At 41.5% G+C, this 14940-nt stretch overlaps 2 pseudogenes; both read left to right on the top strand.

The window, feature by feature from the left end:
• The first annotated feature begins 742 nt into the window (after positions 1-742).
• On the top strand, positions 743-2300 carry LOC122645296 (annotated as a pseudogene).
• A 4744-nt stretch (positions 2301-7044) lies between these two features.
• Positions 7045-12110, top strand: LOC122645295 (annotated as a pseudogene).
• The last annotated feature ends 2830 nt before the right edge of the window (positions 12111-14940 follow it).

The following is a 14940-nucleotide window of genomic DNA, read 5'->3' as shown; positions in this document are numbered from 1 at the left end:
TGGTCAATTTCGAGGTGGGTCCCTGTGAAATGACCAAACACCCCCTATTTTTGCTGGGCTGAACGAAAAATTATCCTCTTCAATTCCCTAAAGCTTGGTAGTGTGATAGTGCTAGTGTGGATGTCCACACATGATAGCTCGGACATCGAACAGTCCGAGCTCATTGACTATATATGTTGAGTTCAGACTGTTGGAAAGGATAATAATCCGGGCTGGACCCTCCATCGCCCGCCACAGCTGGAGGAAACCTAAGTCCATTAAAAAGTTCTTGGAGAGTAGAAGAGTCATAGGACACTAGAAAAGTTAACTGATAAGGTCTCCCGTGTAGAAAACGTCTTCCAAAAATACTAAGAGACTAGGAGAGTTAAGTGATAGGGTTTTTAAGTAGAAGGAGACTAGAGGAGAGTCTTTTATATTCTACCTGGGATCGCAGCCAATGAATTAGAAAAATTCACTTCCCCATTTTTAGAGATATCGTTGAGAAAATATCCTTCAAGGTTACGTGTCTTTGGCTGCAAGCCGACGTAGCAGGAAAGTTCTTGCAATCGTCCATGTGATCTCTTTCGCCTAAACAAAATAAGAAGGATAAGATTTTCTTCCAAAAACGACTTGAGGTTTTTGGTCGAAAAACTCAAGACGATCTCAGTCGCAATCCCCGCCCTAAAAAACCGATGATAATTCTTGATTGATTCTTCAATCAAATCTTCTCCTTCTAGGGTTTCTGGATCATTCGTTTAGGGATATGAATTCAGAGGATTATGCCTATGAGGATGGGAATTATAGGGATATGGATTCAGAAGATGATGAGTTTGATGATGGTGATTCTCTTGATTATAATGTCAAGAAGTTGCATCCACCGCGGCAGAACTACACCATACTGAGTGAGGAAGATACACGTCGACGCCAAGATGAAGATATTACAACGATATCTACTGTGCTTTCAATATCAAGAGCTTGGTCAAGTACCCTTATGCGCCACTATAAATTGGAGTACCAGTGAAGTTCACGATGCATGGTTTGCAGACGAGGAGAAAGTGAGCAAAGCTGTTGGTTTATTAGAGAAACCAATCGTTGAAATCCCAGAACTGGTCAAAGAACTTACTTGTGGAATCTGTTTTGAAATTAATTCTCTTGATAAGATGGCTGCCGCTGTTTGTGGCCATCTCTTCTGTGTTTCATGTTGGGCAGGTTATATTAGCACATCAATTAATGATGGACCTCAATGTTTGATGCTGCGATGTCCTGATCCATCCTGCAATGTAGCTATCGATCAAGATTTCATCGATCGATTCGCTTCCGACAAAGAAAAGGAGAAGTTTTCTCTTTACCTTCTTAGATCTTATATCGAAACAAATAGGAAAATCAAATGGTGTCCTGCTCCAGGTTGTGGATATGCTATAGAGTTTGAGGTTGGTAGTAGTGAAAGCTCTGATGTTACTTGTCGCTGTTCATATAGCTTTTGCTGGAGTTGCACCGAGGAAATTCACCGGCCGGTGGATTGTGACACCGTGGCTAAATGGATGTTGAAGCATAGTTCTGAAGGTGAAAATGTGAATTGGATATTAGCTTATACCAAACCTTGTCCCAAGTGCAAAAAACCAATCGAGAAGAATCAAGGGTGTAATGCTATGAGATGTAGACCTCCTTGTAATTTTCGGTTTTGCTGGTTATGTCTCCGTTCATTGTCAAATCATCATTTAGCATGTAATGGTTATGTAGCAGAAAAGAAAGATGTTGAGGATGAGAGCAGACGAAAGAAGGCAAGAACATATATGGAGAGATATGCTCACTATTATGAACGATGGGCAAGCAACCAGTCATCAAGACAAAAGGCTCTGGCAGATTTACACCAAATGCAAACTACCAAGCTTGACAATCTGAAGGTTAAACAGGCTGAAACTTCATTGCAGCTCGAATTCATAACGGAGGCTTGGTTACAAATAGTTGAATGTAGGCGAGTATTGAAGTGGACTTACGCTTATGGATATTATCTTCATGACTATGAATATGGTAAGAGAGAGTTATTTGAGTACTTGCAAGGTGAAGCTGAGTCTGGGTTAGAAAGGCTTCATTACTGTGCAGAGAAAGAACTACAAGTTTACTTTGAGGGTGAAGGTCCAACTCCAGGTTTTGAAGAGTTCCGCATAAAATTGGTTGGACTTACCAATGTGACACGAAGTTACTTTGAGAACTTGGTCCAAGCATTGGAGAATGGGCTTTCAGACGTTGATAGCCGTGGCACTTGCAGTAGGGAAGGAAGTACTAAGAGCTGGGGAGGTGACGATGTTTTTCTCTGGTGATCAACAGTACTCTTGGTGCATCTTATAACTCACTTAAATCCAATTATGGTTAATATAAATATATTTGAGAAATCTCTGTACTGATTTCTTTCTTGCGTGTTCCCGTCGTGGTACATAAGATTGTTGTTAGCTGCTCCCCTACTTTTAAGTTGGAAGGAAAATTTTTAGCTACTACTCAGGTTGCAGGAATGTGTTCTTGTTACCTGGGCTTGTACCCAAAGAAATTGAATAATTCACTTCCTCTCAGGGTTCACAAATATCTTCATAGGTTATAGTATTTTCCAAAATACCCTTTTTGTTTTCATTTCTTTTGCTGTGAACCGGGTAGCAGGAACAATATTCCTGCAACCTCGATAGCAGCAAAATTTTGTTCTTTAAAGACTTATCTGCTTTCTTGTGATATCCATTCAATAAGGTAATGCAATTTTTTTCCTCATAGGGAGGAAGATAAAGGATTTTCTTCTTCTTAAGTGCGGTGCACCATACTTAAGAATCCAACCGTTAAAACATGGGGTGGTGACGTCTTTTTATCCTCTCAAGTGTTGGGTGGATGGATGGCTTCTTAAGTGACACTTGAGAGAATAAATTTCTAGAAGATAAAATCTAGGTGCATCTTGGTCAGTATTTGTAACTGCATTGATAAGGTAGAGAAAGTGAAAAAAAAGGAGAAGCTGAAAAACCATCCTTTCCTCTTAGGATATCTGTATGTGATAAAAAGGATTTGAATATAAGATGCAACTTGTTATCGCCAAAGGATGCACCTTGGTTACAACAATAGATATATATATTTATTATTAATTTATACATGCAGAAGAAGTCTTTTGAGGGGGAGTGTGGTATACATAGGACTTAGTTTTCCTCCACTCCCATTCACCGAGGGGAGGGAGATCAAGGCGGAAAAAGGTATATATATACATTCCTTCACTACTTGGTGTTGAATGGGAGTGGAGGGAAACTTAATCCACAATTGGTGTTGCTTGGTTGACACGCTCCCCACAGCCAATCAATTCCTCAAGCGACCGAATGATTGTGGTGCTTCATTATTGTTGTTTTTGTTGTAAAGCTTTAAAAGCCGATATCGACATGACATTCATAGTTGCTTGGATGTGATCTTCAAAGAGAACTAGATAACCTCTAATGGGTTCCTTGTCGGGAATTGGGGTGTCCATGTAGTCTAGAACCGGCACTGACCTTCGCTGGCGGTTCTGATTTGATGAGTGTTCTTTCTCTTGGCTCTGTTGATTTGCTTTGTAACTTTGGTTGCCGCCTTAGGTTTTGCTTTCTAGGGTTGTTTCTTCGATCCCTTAGGTCTATCCATGAGATTGATGGATTTGGATCCTTTATGGCCGGGCAGGTAGCAGCCATTGTGCTGCCTACACCAAGACAGGGGCGTGGACTCCACCCAAATAGGATACTGGCATAGTGGGTAGGACAGTCATTTCACCCCATTTGGGTGTGGGCAGCACAATGGTTGGTTGGCTGTCTAGTGGTAGAGGAGCCAAATCCGAGATCGATAATTTAGGCGCCAATACATATATTCTTGTTCTTCCCTCGTGTTTTTTTTGGTTGGCAATAAAGTTGATACTCACCCCCCCAAAAAAAAAGAGGATTTGTGAGGAATTTAATTTAATAAAAAACTATAACATTACGAGGGGGGAAAAATCAAATTCAACCTTAAAATTTGTTAATTAATTTGGCTAATTTGGCACGACATGTTGTATCTCAATTTATAGTTATTACTACTGCATAGTTGAGGTTTTGATCTTTAATTTTCCTAATTATATTTATGAATCCATAGCCTACTAATTTTAGAATTTCTCTTTCCTCTGTATGGGAGCATGGTCTGTACGGGAGCATGGTCTACGCTAGTGCTCCCTATGTATGTTTTTCAATTGCGGAAGGGACAGAGCAAGAGACACATGGGAGAGCTGGCGTAAGCCACACACTTAGACAATTCTTTTTCCCAAGTATTAGGGAGAAAGAACACCACCAGTTCGTGCAATGCACACCGCCCCTTTGCCTTGACACAGGGGTACGCAAAATCACCGCCACATCCCCGATCATTTCCAAGGTTCTAGGGGGTACAACAGTCATTTTGTGTGCCTCTGTGCCAAAGTGCAAGTGGCGTGCAATGTGCAACCATATAGCGTTCTTTTTCCCCAAGTATTAATTATGTTTGTCTAGTCAAAACTCAAGAGATCTCTATTGACCATAAATGTGTAGTGACACTCTTAGCTATTATATAAATCGATGGATTAAAATCCTCTCCTATTCCCCCATGGTGTAGTGCGTGCGTTCGGTGTGGAGAGATTGACACGCGACATGATATCCAACCGTCCGCGTTGCACCGGCCTAGTTTTTTTCTTCTCACGGTTGGAACTGTTGGATATCACGCCGCTAGGTCTCGACATTTCCACCCCGAATTGCACCACACTACAAATTGTTTTCTTTTAAAATTGCTTTATTTTCGTAAGTAATTAAGTTTTGTTTAAAAAAAATAAAAAAGGAAGAATGTGGGATTTTAATGAAGTATATTTGTAATTTAATTTGTTTAATTATTTTGGCTCTTGAGCATTATCCTAATCAGATGGCCAATACTAATACCTGATTGAGATTTGAGACTATATCAATGGTATCAAATAGGGAGAGGGCACAATGGTCCAAAAATAAAATATCGATAGTTTAAAGGGAAAAACTGTTCAACAAAGACTTGCTCATTTAACCGAATGTCCCTCAACATTAGGCAGTGTTTGGTATGCATTCTCATAATGCATTCTAGGTTGATTTCACATTATTGAATGATAAAAATAGTTGTTTTTATCATCCAAGAATGAGAAATTGGCCTAGAATGCATTCCAAGAATGCATACCAAACACAAGGTCTGATTCGAACTCGTACAATGGAGTCTCCTACTTTTTGGTAATCCAGACTGAATGATTAACTTGATTATTGAACATCTAACCGAATGCTACCAATGGAATCTCATTTAAAAAAGTATTTTCATCATATGAGTAGGAAGAAGTTAAGTGAAATCCTTGGTGAGATGATTAATTGAAAGTTCAACTTGATTTTTTATAGAGGAGTTATAGATCAATGCTTTGCAACAGAGAATTATATATGGGAAGATTAGATTTCTTTGACCGAGAGCGCAACCCGCGCTAGTACAATCATTTCAAGGGGGTTGTATGGTTGCAGGAGCCACACTCCATTAAATTTATAGCCAATCGTGGGAGTATTTTCAGTGTGGGAGCGCATCCCCTGCACCAACACGTGGGCCAATGAGAATGCACGTAGAAACATCAACAAAGATGGAATTTCCATTTTCATTGGGGGCACAACGATCATTTCACGGGATCCTGTGTCTGGGCGCAGGAGTCAAACTCCCGGCTCTACCATAGGGATAAGAAACGCTAACCCATCATGCATCACGACGTGTACCTACACACAGACACACCTGTACGTGAAATTACAAACGCACCCCTAGTCCTTTTCAGGGGTGTGCGCTGTGCGACCGAGTGGCATTCTTCATCCCAATTTATAAATAAGCAAAGGTGAATGTCCTCTCAGAACGGTTTAGCCTTTCTAAGCCACATGGAGCAATCCTTTTTTTTGGGGGGGGGGGGTGTTAAAAATGGAGCAATCCTTTCATCAATGATCAAACTGACTCTCAATATGTGGAATAGTGGGTACTTTAGAGATCGAACGTTACGTGTGTGTGCCTGCGAGTGAGAAAAAGAAATGTTAACTGATTAAAAAGTCCTACCCTCCTAGGAGGGTAGAAGAATCGTAGGACTAGAGAATTGGGTAAAAGCGAATTGTGATGCTAGTCTAAAATATAATTCAGATTCTGGTGGTTTGGGGTTGGTCTACAGGAATCATCTGGGTGATATTTTGCTTGTTGTGTCTATGCCTTATAACTTTCATACAGCTATTGAAGTTGAGGCATTGGCTATACGGTCTATGTTATTGGAAGGGATTTCTGAAGGATATAGTTGTTTGATGGTGGAATCAGACCAGCAGGCGATTATGATCGAATTATCTCCAACACAGTGATGTTTCTCCTCCTTTAACTCTCAAACCTATTTTGGATGATGTTCATCATTTATCATCCTTTAAGGGAGCAAAATAGCTTGGCCGATTCCCTGGCAAGTAAGTCAATGTCGGTTGAGTATGGCATGTTTCATATCCATGGTTAATGGATTTAATTAGTTTTTTCTCCATCCATGTGTAATACACGACAGTATCAATAAATCTGCCTATTACTACCAAAAAAATAAAAACAAATAAGGTCCCACATGTAAAAAACGTCTTCCAAAAATCGTAGGAGACTAGGAGAGTTAAGTGATAGGGTTTTTAAGTGGAAGGAGACTAGAGGAGAGTCTTTTATATTCCACCTAGGCTCGCACCTAATGAATTGGAATAATTTGGCAAAATTTCGTCCATTTGTTAGTCTCTTTCGCCTAAATCAAAAAAAGAAGGATAAGATTTTTTTCCAAAAACTACTTGAGGTTTTTGGTAGAAAAACTCAAGTCGATCTCAGTCGCAATCCCCGCCCCCAAAATCAACGACAATTCTCGATTCGTTCTTCAATCGAATCTTGCTGTTCTTTTTGGTGTTGTTTCTGTGTTTTTGGGGGTTTGTTTTGTACTGGGGTGACAAGGGTTTCTTCGAGCTTTAGAGCTTCAGAAATTCTAGGGTTTTGTCATATTGGGTGACAAGGGTTTTGAGCATTAGAAATAGGGATATGGAATCAGAGGATTATGCCTATGAGGATGCGAATTATAGGGATACGGATTCAGAGGATGATGTGTTTGGTGTTGGTGATTCTTTTGATTATAATGTTAAGAAGTTGCAACCACAGCAGCAGAACTACACCATATTGAGCGAGGAAGATATACATCGACGCCAAGAAGAAGTTATTACAACGATCTCTACTGTGCTTTCAATATCAAAAGCTTGGTCAAGTATCTTTATGCACCACTATAATTGGAGTATCAATAAACTTCACGAAGCATGGTTTACAGACGAGGAGAAAGTACGCAAAGTTGTTGGTTTATTAGAGAAACCAATCGTTGAAATTCCAGAAAAGGGTAAAGAAATTACTTCTGGAATCTGTTTTGAGATTTATTCTCTTGATAAGATGGCTGCCGCTGTTTGTGGCCATCTCTTCTATGTGTCATGTTGGGCAGGTTATATTACCACATCAATTAATGATGGACCTCAATGTTTGATGCTGCGATGTCCTGATCCATCGTGCAATGTTGCTATCGATCAAGATTTCATCTGTCGATTTGCTTCTGACGAAGAAAAGGAGAAGTTTTCTCGTTACTTTCTTAGATCTTACATCGAAACGAATAAGAAAATCAAATGGTGTCCTGCTCCAGGCTGTGAATATGCTATAGAGTTCGAGGTTGATAGTAGTGGGAGCTCGATCTGATTGTACAGTTGATAGTGAATAATTGGATGATTCCATTATCTATGACTGATTACATATATAGAGTATGAGATCCCATTGATTGAGGGATAAGAATGAAAGAAAAAGGAAAGAATATCTGTACAGTTGGTGAGGTTTATCTATACAGCTAGGAGACTTGATTTGAGCCGGTAATTAAGTCCAATACTCCCCCTCAAGTTGGGCAGTGAATGTCAAGAACCCCCAACTTGGACCTATGTGATATAAACAATTCTTTGCCCAAGGATTTGGTGAAGATGTCAGCTAGTTGTGCAGCACTGGGAATATATTGAGTTTGAAGTAGCCCATTTTGGATATTATCACGGACAATATGGCAGTCTATCTCGATGTGCTTTGTGCGTTCATGAAACACTGGGTTTGCCGCAATGTGCATGGCAGCTTGATTATCACAAAATAAAGTAATGGGTTGAGGTGGCTGGACACCAAGATCTCAAAGTAGAGAAGTCAACCATATCAATTCGCAGGTTGCAACAGCCATGGCCCTGTACTCGGCCTCTGCAGAGGATCGAGAGATAGTGTGTTGCTTTTTTGATTTCCACGAGATTGGACTTGATCCTAGGAAAACACAATATCCCATAGTGGAACGGCATGTATTAGGACAACTTTCCCAATCGGAATCATAGTAGGCTTGAAGAGACAAGGAGCTATCTGTAGACAATAAGATACCTTGACCTGGGGAACCGTTAATATAACGGAGTAAACGAGTCGCAGCATCCATGTGGGGTTGCCGTGGTTGGCTCATAAATTGACTTAAGAGATTCACAGTATGGACAATATCGGGTCTTGTGATGGTGAGGTAAATCAGTCGCCCAATCAAGCGGCGATATCGTGTTGCATCTGGCAGTAAATCACCATCAGTGGTTGTCCATTTTAGATTATGCTCCATGGGAAACTCAACGGGACGGGCACCAGTAAGTCCAATATCAGAGATGATGTCAAGAGCATATTTCCTTTAGTTTAAGAACATCCCTTTCTTTGAGCGGGCCACTTCTAAATCAAGAAAATATTTCAAAGGGCCGAGATCCTTTGTGCGAAACTGTTTTTGGATAGTTGCTTTTAAGGCCAATATGGCATTGGAGTTAGGCCCTGCAACTAGAATATCGTCCATATAGACGAGCACAAACAGAGCATTCAATCCTGTTCCTTTAAAGAAGAGAGAGTAGTCAGACTTGGACTGAGTGAAACCAAGTCCCACGAGAGCAGTAGAAAATTTGGCAAACTAGTTTCGAGATGCTTGCTTGAGACCGTAAAGAGACTTATTCAAGCGACAAACCATATGCTCCCCCTTCCGGTGATGGCCAGGTGGCAATTTCATGTAAACTAATTCATCAAGATCACCATGTAAGAAAGCGTTATTGACATCAAGTTGGTGAAGTGTCCAGTCTTTCACAGCGGCAATGGCAAGTAAAGCACGGACAGTAGTGAGCTTGGCAACAGGAGCATATGTTTCATGAAAATCAATACCTTTAGTTTGTGTGTAACCCTTTGCCACCAAGCGTGCTTTGTACCGTTCAATGGAACCGTCAGCATGACGTTTTATTTTGTATACCCATTTGCATCCAATGGGTTTGACATTTGTTGGTAAAGGTACAAGGGACCATGTGTGGTTCTATTCCAGTGCCTCTATTTCAGTTTGCATGGCTGTCTTCCAATCGGGTGATGACACTGCTTTGGCAAAGCTGGTAGGTTCTATGTGGGAAGATAAAGACTTGATATACTTAAGGTGAGAAGTAGAGAGATTATCATAATATAAAGAAGAATCAATAGGGCTTAGAGTACCTACAGTGGATGGCGATGATTGGAGTTGAGAAGCGTGGCAGTGGTAATCCTTCAAGTGCGCCGGTGGCTGTCGAGATCATATTGGTCGAGTTGGAGGGGATGGCAAAGCATTAATGGGGGTTGAACCAGTAACAATAGGAAGGGAAGGTTGTGGACTCAGTGAAGGTGTGGGCAGCGGAGTGGGTGAACCAGTAACAATTGGAAGGAAAGAAGTACAAACCACCGCGCGCTTTGCCCAATCCAATCGTCTCCTTTGTTTGTAGGTCCTGTAGAACACAATGGGTTGAGAAAAAAATTGATGGAACCATTCAATGTCTTAGAAAGTTGTGCTACAGATAGTAGATTAAAATTAAAAGATGGAACGAGAAGTACATCATGTAAAGTTAAATTGGGAAGAGGATGGTATGTGCCAATGTGGGTAACCAAACTGGTTTGTCTAGTGGGCATTGTAATAGGAGAAGTGTGGGGACGAAGGCTTTGAGGAGTAAACACGGAAGGGTCTGATGCCATATGAAAATTGGCACCAGAGTCAATTATCCAGAGGGGGGTGGTTGTGTCATACTTGCTGCGTTTGCCAACGGAGTGGTGTTACCCGATTGGATTAAGGAGAGAAGCTGGTTGTACTGATCTGATGTAAATGTTAGTGCTGGAGAAACATCAACCATGGTGGCTGCAAGAGAGTGTGCGGCCGGTGCGACAGAAGGAACCTTTGAACCGCACTTCGGTGGGTAATCGTGTTTTTTAAAACAACGAGATTCAGAGTGGCCATCGAGCCCGTAAAAATCGCAATGATAATGAGGTTTTGGTTTGGCTGATTTGGAGCCAGAAGAATGATGGGCAGCAACCAGAGCCGAGTCTTGAAGGGAGGGGTCCGGTGCTGTATTGATCGAACGTTGGCTTTCTTCTTGGAGCAACAATGAGTAGGCACAATTAATAGTAGGCAACGGTTCCAACAGAAGGAGTTGGCTTCGAATGGATTCATAAGACTCATTTAGTCCCATAAAAAATTCTAGCAAACGATCACGTTGCATGAGATCTGTATAATTCTGAAGATAACCACACAAGCAGGGAGGGAATGAATTGTAAGAGGATAATTCATCCCAAAAGCCTTGAGAGCAGTGTAATAAGTGGCCAAAGAAGAAGGTCCTTGGTGATGAGTGGCAATGTTACGGCGAATCTCAAAAATGCGTGGAGCATTCTTCTGAGAGTAATGGTCGAAGAGGTCGACCCAGACATCACGCTGTGAGCAATATCAAAAGCAAGGGTGTTGAACAGCCATGAAAGCACCATGCTGTTACAACGAACCCATTGCGGCAAGGATGGAGAAGTAGCCTTCGATTTGGTGATGGAACCATCAATGACACCCAACTTGTGTTTAGCTTCCAAAGCCATATGCATGGCATGGGTCCAGCTGGGATAATTATCTCCCTTCAACGGTTGGGTAACCAAAAGTGCACCTAGGTTATCAGAGTGGTGCAAAAAAAATGGAGAAGAAGAATTCAGATCAGCGGGAACCGTGGTGGTGGTGGTCATGGGGCTGCTGGAATCGTTGGTTTGGTTGGTGTTAGCCATTAGAGAAGAAAAGAGAATGAAAAGAAGACAGAATCGTGATGAGGCTGATACCATGTAAATTTGATAGTGAATAATTGGATGATTCCATTATCTATGACTGATTACATATATAGAGTATGAGATCCCATTGATTGAGGGATAAGCATGAAAGAAAAAGGAAAGAATATCTGTACAGTTGGTGAGGTTTATCTATACAGCTAGGAGACTTGATTTGAGCCGGTAATTAAGTCCAATACTGATGTTACTTGTCATTGCTCATATGGATTTTGCTGGACTTGTACCGAGGAAGTTCACCGATCGGTGGACTGTGACACCGTGGCTAAGTGGATGTTGAAGCATAGTTCTGAAGCTGAAAATATGAATTGGATATTAGCTTCTACTAAACCTTGTCCAAAGTGCAAAAAGCCAATTGAGAATAATCATGGGTGTATGCATATGAGATGTAGAGCTCCTTGTAATTTTCGATTTTGCTGGTTATGCCTCAGTCCATTGAAAAATCACTCATCAGCATGTAATCGTTATGCAGCAGAAAAGAAAGATAATGAGGATGAGAGGAGACGAAAGAAGGCTAGAACATATATGAGGAGATACATTCACTATTATGAATGATGGGCAAGCAACCAGTCGTCAAGGCAAAAGGCTCTGGCAGATTTACACCAAATGCAAACTACCAACTTGACAATCTTAAGGCTAAACAGGCTCAAACATCGTCGCAGCTCGAATTCATTACAGAGGCTTGGTTACAAATAGTTGAATGTAGGCGAGTATTGAAGTGGACTTACCCCTACGGATATTATCTTCCTAACCATGAATATGGTAAGAGACAGTTATTTGAGTACTTGCAAGGTGAAGCTGAATCTGGGTTGGAAAGGCTTCATTACTGTGCGGAGAAGGAACTACAAGTTTACTTTAAGGGTAAAGGTCCAACTCCAGGTTTTGAAGAGTTCCGCATAAAACTGGTTAGACTTGTAAGGGTATTTATGTAATATCCCTTCATATGTGCTAATATAATCCTACTTGTATTAATACTCAGGCTGTGAGGGGCAATCTAGTAATTAGCCCATCTGACCTAAACCATAGTTTCCTATAAATACTAGCTGGAGGCAGCAGTCTGGGTATTCCAAACTAGATACTCAAGGTGTAATGCTTTAAGCAACCTTGTGCTTAAACCCTAAACCCTAACAATCTTAAAGCATTAGATTTTTGTTTTCCTGCAATCAAGATCGGTTTTGGTTTTACAGATTCTCATTCGGCTTTGGTCTTCTCTCTGATCGATTCTAGTTAGTTGATTGATTTCTGCGATCAGTCTTTTGCAATCGGTTTTGAGAGATCAACGTGCTTCGGTGATTTTTCTCCAATTGAGCTTCGGTGATTTTTCTCCAATTGATCTTCGGTGGTTTTACTCCAATCGTCTTCGTGGTGGTATTGATCGATCTTAGAAGACAACCGGGGGAAAAAAAAATTCTGCAGAATTCATTAAAGGGGTTTACAGGTTGTCAGGGAGTTTTTACCTGAGGTGTTATTTTCTTTGATTAAAGAATTCAATATATGGTTACATCATCACCTTTTGGCTGATTCAAAAAGGCAAAAGGAAAATCTGTAGAACGTAGTTTCCAAAGCTGTTTTCTACTCCTTTGATTTGATTCTTAAAAAAAAAAGAAAAGAAAAGAGGAGGGTCAAATCACGTTGACAGAGAGGCAGTGAGCCATCTCTTCAACGAATAGTGTTGGTTTGTTGGAAAAAAAAAAAAGAAATTAGAATTCGTTGAAGAGAGAAAGGTCTAAGCTTTTCTTTGAAAAGTCAAACTTTGCATTTTTTATTCTGAAAAAAAAAAGAAAAAGAAAAGTAGAAGAAGACAAAACAGAAGAGACAAAAGCTTTAGCTTTTGATTTGTTTTTGAGATAGGTCACTACCTATGGGCTGCGACCAGTGCCAGCCATTATCAAACAGCAGTCAATGATCTGTCGACGCCGCTGCACCGCCGCCATCTTTTCCTCCGTCGTCTAAATCCAGGGTTCTCCATCTCAGGTGTGACTGTTCATTTGAGCATTTATTTTTTATTTGAATTTTTGCTTGGGCATATAAACAAATCACTTAACAATGGAGAAACACGTTGTTCCAATTGAGATGTTCAAATTGGAAAGTTTTAGTGGCTCTAAGTTCAGTTCTTGGAAAAGGAGGACTCAGTTTGGACTGAAGTACCTCAATATTTTCTACACTGTAGTAAATAAATTTTCTGATTGTACGGACCTAACTGAAGCCCAATGGATAAGTGATGAGGACTTTTGCAAAGACTACCTATTGAACTGCCTGTCAGAGACCTATAGTAAATATGAGACTGCAAAAGAGATTTGGGAAAACTTAGAAGCCCAATTCAAAAAGGAGGAGGACCTATCAAAGACTCACTTGGTTGACAAGTTTAAGGATTTCAAGTTTCAAGACGACAAGAAAATACTTCCTCAAGTAACAGACTTTGAGAACGTGAGAACAAAACTGAACCAAGAAAACATCCATGTTGTTGATGCATTCTTAATGGGTGCAATTATTTTTAAGTTACCCTTTACGTGACATTCCTTTAAAACTGAGATGCATAGGAAGAAAACACAAGTGGGGCTAAATGATCTCAAACGGTTCATTAGAATCGAAGATGAGAACAAAACCAGGAATAACTTGGAGATGGTGAAACAACAATAGGCATCTACCAATTTAGTTTCACAATCCAAGAAAAATCCCAGGCAATCCAAGCCACCTAAGACAGAACCCCAACAGTTAGAGGCCAAAAAGACTAAATTTGAAAAGAAGGGTAAGTGCCGCAACTGTAGAAAGTGGGGTCACTATGCATCTGAGTGTAGGGGTCCTAAGAAAGGGAACACTGACACACCACAGAAGGAAGTTCACATGTTGGTGGACTGCTCTTCTGTCGCCTACGGACATAGGTGACCATCGGGCTGCTCACTAAAGGCCGTCGAGAGGGGAGGGGTAAAGCACCCCCGGGAAGGAAAGGGTGAAATTTGCGAATAAGGTTAGTGGGTAGGGGAGGGGGACAAGGGGGTGATGGTGGGGGGTGCCAAATGAAGGAATGAGGGGTTTCGAAGTGGATCGGGAGAGGGTTGGGTGGGAGGAGAAGGAAATGGGAATTGGGTTGGGGTAGGATGATAGGGAGGTTGTTGGTAAAAAAGGATTTGGGCTGGGTATGGGGGCTCGGGTTGGCCAAGGGAGTGGACTGAGAGGGAGTTGGAGAGGTGGGGTGGAGATGGGCCGATAAAAGGGGCTGGGTGGGCTGAGGAGGGTCCAGCAAGGGAGATGAAGTGGGATTTAGGGTCACGTGTTGGAGACCACGTGAAGGGGGGTGTTAATTTTGTAATTAAAGGGTGAGCAAGGGTGGGGGCTTAAGAACCGACAAAGAGGGGGGTTATACCTTTGCGTAGGAACCAGGAGGCTTTCACGCAAATGGCAAAGGCCTCGGTCCAGGTTACTCGCAGTGACCAAACTAGACCTGTAGTCACCCAAATCTGGCAAGGATGGAGCCTCAATGTGGATGCCAAGCTCAGGCAAATCTTCTGAGCGAGATTGGAGAGGTGACAACGATGACCGCTTCAAGGATCGCAGTGGCTAAGCATCATCGTCAATAGCTTTTTCGAGCAGACCGAGCTTCGTCGTGGGAGATGTGAGATCCAGGCACAGTGGCAGGCCTTCAGGAGAAGCAGAGGTAGCAGTAACAGATTTCGGGGGCTCCACTGTAGAAAGCTGCACACGGTTGTGATGGAGCAAATTGTTGCAACGGCGACGGGAGGTTGATCTTCCACCCCGCGGCGA

Source organism: Telopea speciosissima, chromosome 11, assembly GCF_018873765.1.
Source record: "Telopea speciosissima isolate NSW1024214 ecotype Mountain lineage chromosome 11, Tspe_v1, whole genome shotgun sequence".
NCBI classification, from domain to species: Eukaryota; Viridiplantae; Streptophyta; class Magnoliopsida; order Proteales; family Proteaceae; genus Telopea; species Telopea speciosissima.
This window is presented reverse-complemented; position numbering and strand designations above follow the sequence as displayed.